At 40.8% G+C, this 8824-nt stretch overlaps 1 protein-coding gene across 1 annotated transcript in view; it reads right to left on the reverse strand.

Moving 5' to 3' along the window:
- Nucleotides 1-7943, reverse strand: part of sema3b (sema domain, immunoglobulin domain (Ig), short basic domain, secreted, (semaphorin) 3B) — a 67594-nt gene extending 59651 nt beyond the window's left edge. Inside the window, exon 1 of the mRNA XM_027288437.1 lies at nt 7570-7943. The gene's annotated coding sequence lies outside the window, so the exon portion shown is untranslated. The remainder of the gene's footprint in view (nt 1-7569) is intronic.
- Between the last annotated feature and the right edge of the window lie 881 nt (nt 7944-8824).

The following is an 8824-nucleotide window of genomic DNA, read 5'->3' on the forward strand; positions in this document are numbered from 1 at the left end:
TCAATCTGAAATACAGAATACAATACAGAAAGTATATAATTAAAAACAACCAAAAAAGAGATAGGTTGATTGAGACCAAGGGTTGAAGGGGGGTGGGGAAGGGGGGGGAGGTTGAAGGATGGAGGGATGTAGCTTTTATCTGGAGGAGGGGAGCCAAATTAGAAATGTGGCATGATCCCCCCCCTCCTGGGACTGAGTCAATTAGCCTGCCTGGAGGAGCTGCCAAGAGGCTGGGGGATGGTGTCAGTAAAGGAGGTAGTGGTGGTGGTGGTGGTGGGTGACTAGTGGAGACAGAAGAGGCCAAGGGCGTAGGCAAAAGGGTTTTTAATGGTAGGGTGGGTGGATGTGAAGGAAAACTGGCTAATATTGTGCTATTAAATACAATCATGTAAAAAAGTGAAGCATTTCCATACTGTAGGCTGTTAATACCTGCAGATCTTATCAAGTCTAAACACAACTGCATTTGTTTATTAAGTATACTATTTTATACATTTTTAGGCATGTCAACAAAGTTTTTCAATTATTGAATGATTAAATGAAAGGATCATTTCATCATCAGGATGTTAAACATCTGTGTCTGTGGCTCAGCAGGTAGAGCAGGTCCACTAATCACAGAGTTGGTCGTCTTGTCCACATACCAAAGTGTCCTTGTGCAAGTTACTGAACCCCAAATTACTCACTCATGGACGCTCGCTGCCATTGGAGTGACAGTGTGAATGAGTGAATAGACCTAACTTGTAAAGGATTTTGCATAAAAGCACTGTGTAAATAAGGTCCATTTGCCATTCTCTGTGAGCTTCACATATGTTCAGATGTTTTATGTTATATTATATTGAATATTTAGTTCTTATAGGACAGACATCACCTTTGGCTGTTTGTGAGTGATTTTCCACTATTTTTATTGTACACCAAACAATAATAAATAAATAAGTTAAGCTCTGCCTTCCAGGGCATCCTCGTTACCTGTTTGGTTTTAACTCATGATAGGCTACCCATCCTCCTCATTGCAAATTGTCCAGCAAAATTTAACAGAAACAAAAAATACTCACTACTTTTGCCACACTTTTACCATTACACTGCTCTTAAACTATCACACCTGCTCTGATTGCTAGGCTTGGACATAAAAACTGGGGTAGAGGGACTAACTGGAAGACACAAGAAAGAAATGATGAAAAATGAGGGAATAAGGGGCTGTTGGCGAAGGTGCGCCTGACAGCAGCTGTACTGCAGAATTTAACAGGAGTGGATGCAGAGAGGATGATGAGAGGCTGGAAGTGCTGGCAAAATGCCATTCTCTTACCATCCATAGACCAGATAAATCATTAATGCACTATAGGAGGCTAACCTCAGTCATAAATTGGCATCAAACTAAGAGTATAAATAATGCCATAATATGTAATAATTTTGAGGAAAGTGCAGCAGTCCTGAAAAACAGACCCTTGCATTTATGCACAGTCCAAAAACATTCTCTCTATGATTTCTATAACTCTTTCTCTTTCCTACTGTGATCCTGAGCAGCTGCAGAACAGCGGTAAGCAGGATTACAGGTGGTGAGAGGAGAGGAGGGGGGAAAGAAGGGGGTTACATAAAGGAGAGAGATGGAACAGGCCAAGGAAGGGAGGGAGGTGGAGAAATGGTTGGCGTATACTGTTGTTAGGGAGGCGGCGGGACAAGGCGAAGGAAATAAAAAGGAAAGAAGAGAAGAGAGTACAGTATCAAAGGAATAAAGGGAGAGCAAAGGGAACCATCTAAAACTATAAATCATTAACCCACTTTTAAATCAGGACTGCTTAAAACATAAGTCTGGATATAGAAAAACAGATTTCTTATGGGTGTGCAGCTTTGCGGCCTCTCCAGTGGTCTTCTCATTAGAGCGTGCTGGTCCCAGCCAAACCAGTCTGACAGAGATCGAGGAGGTGTGAACAGAAAAATCCCTGCCAGCGTGCGTGTATGCTTATGAGTTTACCAAATGAGATACCAGACAGTGTGTGTGTGTGTGTGTGTGTGTGTGTGTGTGTCAGTGTGGTATCATCACCAGTGGTAGCAGAGGGTGGCAGGTGACTTGAGTGACAGGTTAAAGAGAGGAGGCTGTACTGCACACGCTCATAGCGTGTCACCAGGCATGCCTGCGTCTCCTTCCTTATCTGACAGGCACACTGCAGAACAGCAAAATCCCCTGCGTAAGCCCCTCGAGCACTCCCCTGGGACACTGTGTCTGTCTCTGTGTGTGTGTGTGTGTGTGTGTGTGTGTGTGTGTGTGTGTGTGTGTGTAGAGACGGAGACAGTTTCTGAAACTATAACACTGCTTGTATGTGTGTGATAATGTGTGTTTGTCAGTTTGTGTGTGTGAGAGAGAAAGACAGTGATAGTGAGAATCTCGTTATTTTCCCATCTTCCTGTATAAAGCCTCCTAATTCCACCTCACCTTCAACACTGCGTGATCGCCCAAGGTGGAAGGACGAGACAGGCTCAGAGTCCAAACTCACATGCACATGCACACATCTACACAAATCAAGAGTGCAATTACAGGTCAGCCTGGCAAAGGAGAGGCTGTTCTGCAACAGTGCTGGACAGACCTGAGCATTGGAGGAAGACATAAGAAATTAGGAAGGACAGGGAGTGTGTGTGTGTGTAAGAAGAGGGTGATGGTAGTGCAGTCAGACAGTCAAAGGAAAGGAAAGGAAGGGGAGCACCAAGAGCGCTGGAGAAATCGTTAGAGGCCTTTGGGGGTTAATAATGTCTTTTTAAAGAGCAGTTCATTTGTGTACAATAAAGAAAGCAGCTTGACACTGTTTATTACTTTCTAAATTCTTATAATATTTTAATGTAGACCTAATTTCAGTTTTTACATATAGAAAAACTAAAGAGAAAGGACATCACATACATATTTCTTCCCCCTGAACAGCCTTCAAACCTGCCCGGGGAATAACAACCTGATCACAAACACAGTTGTCCAGCTAACGCATCCATCCATTCACTTTGAACAGTCCACTGATCGTGAACTGAGATTGACCGTCCCGTCCTCAGCCTCACCTTTACTTCAGGCCATCATCAGTTTAAATGATCTGCTTTTATCTGATAACATGGAGCCATGTTACCATTTACCATCCCGCATCTACAACATCTGTGCAGACGCGTAATCCTAATTAACCTCATTTTCATGTTCTCCGAGTCTCTGCTGGATCAGTAGCCAGAGGTCATCAGATTAAACCAATTAAATGCTAAATTCACTCAGTCTATACAGTTAGTCAAACATCATCACTTAGCTTTTCACCTTTGTGGAGACAAAAATCTTTTTTTGTTTCTATGGTTGAGATTTCATCTTGTTTGTTCTTGGATTGTACTGTGCTAACTAAGTATTCTTTGAAACATTGTAAGAAACTTCAATTGAATACTACAGATTGATCAGTTCAATTATTTGTCTTTGCTTCTCTAATCAGCATGCATGCTAAAAAAACAAACAAACATGTGATTATTACCTTTTCTTGCCTGATTCATTGAAAATACATCTTTTGTCTGCTGAAAATCAACATATTTCCCAGAACCTCATATAAGAAGTCAAAGCTCCACCTTCTGCACGTGTCCTTACACATGTGCAAGTTTGGATTTATCACTCTGTCACAAATGTATTTATTTTTAGTGCAGCTTACTCATTTTCTCTATTATCTAAGACCTCTTCACCTTAAAAGGTTGAGCTTAATCAGTTAAGGGGTTATCTACACTTTATCCATTCTAGAGTATCGAACATCCTTTATCTGCCTTTTTAACACAGTGATGAATTAGGGAAACTATCTTTGCTGACCTCAGGTTCAACTCTTTTGTTATCCTTCCATCCATCCATGTGTTAAGGTTATCTACACATATCAAATGACACCTTTAAAACATCAGATCATCTTACACAGTATTCTATAAGTCCTGTTGGTAAAACATGAAAAAAAATGCCCAACTCTTTCATGAAATGTTTAATGATACCTGCTTTGTTACTTACTGGTGATCAGTTTGCATGTAGTGTGCAGCATATACTGCAGCACATTATGTAACTATATGTTCTGTAGTTTAAGCATTTATTTATGTATCTATATAGATGTATTCTATAAGAAGACTTTCAGCATTCTTTGTTTATTTTTTTCTTTACATCTTGAACAGAAATACCAAGATAGGGTTCCTCTCTCTCACTGGTACACACACACCCACACACACATTTTAGCCTTCATTAGCAGTGACTTCCAAATCAAGGTCAGAATCATGTTTCTCTTTTTTTTTTAATCAAAGGATTGAAAAAGAAAACCAAATAAATGAATAAATAAATAAAAGAAACTGATGAAAGTTTGATGCTAACAGCCTTTTGCTTTTTATTTGAATGAGGGAACAACCTCCGCTCCCGTCTGTCCCCTCTAGCTATATGGGAAAAAGTCAATATTTCAAGAGAGCAGAGACACTCATTAAATATTTCAAACAAAGGAAAACTAACATTGCTGCCCAGCCTTCCTCCCTCTCTCTACCTAGCCTCATCAGCTTTCTGGAGCTTATCTTTTTACTTTCTTCACTCCATACTTAATACACATAAAGAGAGAGAAGGGCAAACCTAGACAGAGCTAACACTGACAGTCCAAGGGAAGATTAATCTTTCGGTCTACAGACACATCAGTTACTGTACCATTCTTGTTAGGTTGTGTTTTACACATTTTTCACCTACTTTCTGCTGACCTAGTAGATATTTCAGGCTGAGGAAAGGGTTAAGAGGAAGGTTAATGGGTTTTTCCGCTGTGGAAGGGTTGAGATGGGGGTTAATGGGTTTCAAGGTGTGGCAGTGGATCAGTGTACGGCCATCTTAACCATGAAGCTACCTTGGTGGTCGATTCATCACCAGGCAATCAGCAGACCCACCTTGAACCCATAGGAGCTGTTTCGTTAAATAAATGTCCACTTTGCTGCTCTCTGATGTAAAATGATTGAACACAAGAGCGAATGTGACCAGGTGGTGGAAGCTATTATACGCACGCTGTTCTGTACACCGTGTCTGTCCTGGGAAAGATCCTCATGCACAGGAAGTGTTTTAAATTTGCATCAGCAGCATCGTGTTTTGAATACATAGAGCTGGGTAATTAGCATGAGCAGCAATAACCACTGTGGCTGAACAAACAATGGAAAGTGACACCTTCAGACAGTCAGGGACATTCAAGATGAAAGACAGAAAACACTGATTCAATTTTTGGTGGATTTCAAATACTGGACGTGACCTGAAGACCTTAGTCACTCCACCAAAATCTCCACACTGTGGCAGCACTGTGAAGAAAGGACATGTGCCACAATCTAAAGTGTTTCTAAAGTGTATTCCAAACACAGACACAGACTGAATTTTTCATTAATTAAAACATTTCTCTGAGGCAGATCTACTCTGAAGGGAGGATTTAATGTTGCTGGTTGTAATGATGAACTACTTTTCTGGCCAAGTGAGCTAACATTAGACTAAAGATCAGTGAAATGGTTAAAAGAGGTAAGCAACAGACCGGATAGTATGAACCGGGAGTTCCCGCTAATAAAACTTTATCAAACCATAAAAATGTGCTGACGTGTGCACCCATCTATCCAGGATAGCTTTTTTTCTTTTTTTTTTTGTAAGATAACTTCACTGCTGACCTCATGACAGAAAAATCATAACACCATTGCCACATGTTTTCTTAAAATATGTTGTCATTTAAGTTTACTAGTTCACTAATTAGACATTCAAAAAACATTTATATTTAACAGCAGTCCAATTATGGATCCTTTTATGTATTTTTTTATTTTTATTTTTATTTTTTCCTTGTCAAACCAGGAGCCATCATTACCCACAATGCAACATGGTCACCAATAGTTCAGTAGCAGATTGAGGTGTGTTATGCTAGCCGAGCACTAGGCTCGAAATGCAGAGTGGGCAGTAGTGATCTGGTAAGCTCAGTTCTTTCTAACTCTGCACCTGCAGATGTTTTTAACATTTTCAGACTTGTACTCTTCAGACACCCCCTCGAGCCACAAAAGGCTTTATACAACATGTTTTTACACATTCCCCCTTTAAAGAAGAGCCATAAGATGTAAAAAAAAAAACTTGTTCAAGAAAATACCATCAGCTATGATCATAATCACAAGTGGAGGGTCACATGAAAGCCATGAAGAAATAAAAGCAAGCTGTAGCTAAACTCCATAAGATATCACCCAGATAAAAGAATAAGACCTTTGTGTATGACCACATTATAATTAACACAACTTCATGTGACACCTTGGACCATCTGCTCACTGCAAAGGTAAATTAAAGGTTAATGTGTGGCTCAATGGTATGGTAATGGAGGGGTTTTTGTGCAAGCTAAGATGGGTTTGGGGTGGCGGGGTTATAAAGACCAGTGAGACCTAGGATTACAAGACTGAATAGGTGAGATGACAGACAAAATGCACACCTGTGAGCTTGAAAACACATACACACCCACTCACACACAAAACATTTTGGTGATAGCTGGGTATAAAAAAAAAGAGAAGATGCTGATGCTACAAAAGAAAATGAGATATAAAGCTTTATAAAGGCAGACAAATTGTCATGAAGAGGATGAGGAAGAGAAAAGCAAGGGGTGGGAGAAAGGATGAGACAAGGCAGAGTGGCATGGGATAAGCCTCTGTCATTAGTTGTGGGATTTCAGCAAAAACCTGCAGAAAAGGCAGAAGTAAATGAGATTAGAGAACAAGAGTGTGGCAGGATGGAGGTTAGAGAGAGGAATGGGGGATGAGACACACAATAACCGCAGGTGTAAAAGGACCAAAGACTTCTAATCTTCTATATGTCCACTGGTTTCTTTATCCACCACTGATTTAAAATTTATATAATGCTTCATTGTTTAAGTGCAAGGTTAAAACTGGTCACATCACAGCTGTAACATTCATCCAAACCTCACCATGTTCTCTATATAAAAACATAACTTCAGTGCCAATTGAGAAAGACAGATTCTCTGCAAAAACAATAATAAATCTCTCTAATTCCCCACTTCCACTGGTGGACCGTCAGGAAATACAACATCCAAGATAGACACTCTCCCACATGCACATAAACTCTTTCTCCCTTCCTGATTTATGCCCAGATGAATCACCCACTGATCAAATCCAATTAACAAAACCCACATAATGCTCTCACTTGCATATACTTCCTCTAACAAAGTCCACACTCATTCTGTCCAACCAGGCTGTCGGGTTCCTCAAGGAAATCATCTAATGATCAACACAGATATGAAACCACAAATGCAGTAGACTTGACACACATTGAGAGCTGTGTAATTCCAACACAGACACCTACGCAGGGCAATCCCCACTTTTGTTTCAAGAAAATGAAGTCATTTCACTTTTGTTGGTTCAGTTAATAATTGAGCAAATTAATAATCACAGTCAAACACACAAACTACTTCCTACATCAGTTACTCATTCAAATTATATATCAATTACTCAAGTTAAATCAATATCTTCACTATGAACATAGATCCTGACAGAAAAGACAAAAAAAAAGACACTGGGGCCACAGGGATTCTGTCAAAAATTTAAAAATCTCACCTTCATCAGCAGCTTCCTCCGTCTGCGTCCCGTTTCAGTCCTCAGCCCCTCCTAGTCACTTTCCCCTTGGCAGGTGCCATCATGGTCAAATAGTCCACAGGAAAGGGCTGGAAAGGGCTATTGTCTAATTATCTCTGTCTCTCTCCCTCTCTTTCTTATACTCCCTCTCTGAGTCCTGTATCACCACGAGAAAAGCAGCATGTTTGTGTGTAAGTGTGAGTTTGTGTGTGTGTGTGTGCTCAACTCCAAAGGTCCTGGAATTCCTGAGTCCTGCGCTAAAGAGCAAGCGTGGTTGAGCTCCCTCTCTCTCTCTCTTTCTCTCCCCCTCTCTCTCTCTCTATCTGCACTTCTTTTCTTTTTCCTCTCGCTCCCGGCCGGGCAGAGAGGAGGGGAAGACAGTCAGGGGGTGGGACAGAAGACAGAAGCTGCTTTCAGCCAACTCTTTTTTTTCTATCTGTTCTTTCTCTCCCTCTCCTTCGCTTCCTCTGTCCTTTTCCCTGCGTCCTTTTTTCTTTTTGACTAACTTTTACGCTCTGTCTTTTGGCTTGTTCTCTGTGACAGATACTCTTTCATTGCTCAGCAAGGCGTGAAAGCAAAGCTCTCCCTGTCATACACACTCACACACACACACACACACACACTCACACCCTCCTCTTTCTTTCAGCGCCACTCCCTCTGCCACAGTCCAGAGGTAAAGTCACTCCTTTTCTGTGTGTCACCCAGCCACAGTGTCTTTCTCCTGTTATGATTCAACATACTTTATCCTCAGAGGTTTAGTTGTGTGTGCATCCATTTGTCTTTGTGTTTCTTTGTGATCCAGAAATTGTTTTTTTGGCTCATCTAGTGGTGATAAAGATCAAGGGGCAACTGGGATAAGGGTGCACTTAACACTTGGATTTTACTTCAATTTGAAGTTCCTTCACAAAGTTCACACACTCTTTGAAATGTCAACTCAACCACAAGTTCATTGTTCAACACATTCAGTGTTTGTCTTTTATATAGCTGAAACATATATATGGCTGAGTTCAAGGTCCAGACCGTAATAATCAAGCCCTAAACACTGATATCCTTGATCCTTTTAACTTATGCTGTGCAGCTTGATGAAGAAAAAACAAGCTACGTTGGTTTGCATGCAGAACTGATGCAGAACAGATGCATGATTAGGGGTTTTGAGGAATTTGCTTTAAGCTGAAAAAGTTGCTTCTCTGAATCCTGCACCGTCTGGGAAAGCTATAGCCCATTTCTTCCTTTCAGC

The sequence above is a fragment of the Larimichthys crocea genome, chromosome XV (genome assembly GCF_000972845.2).
Source record: "Larimichthys crocea isolate SSNF chromosome XV, L_crocea_2.0, whole genome shotgun sequence".
Lineage (NCBI taxonomy): Eukaryota > Metazoa > Chordata > Actinopteri > Sciaenidae > Larimichthys > Larimichthys crocea.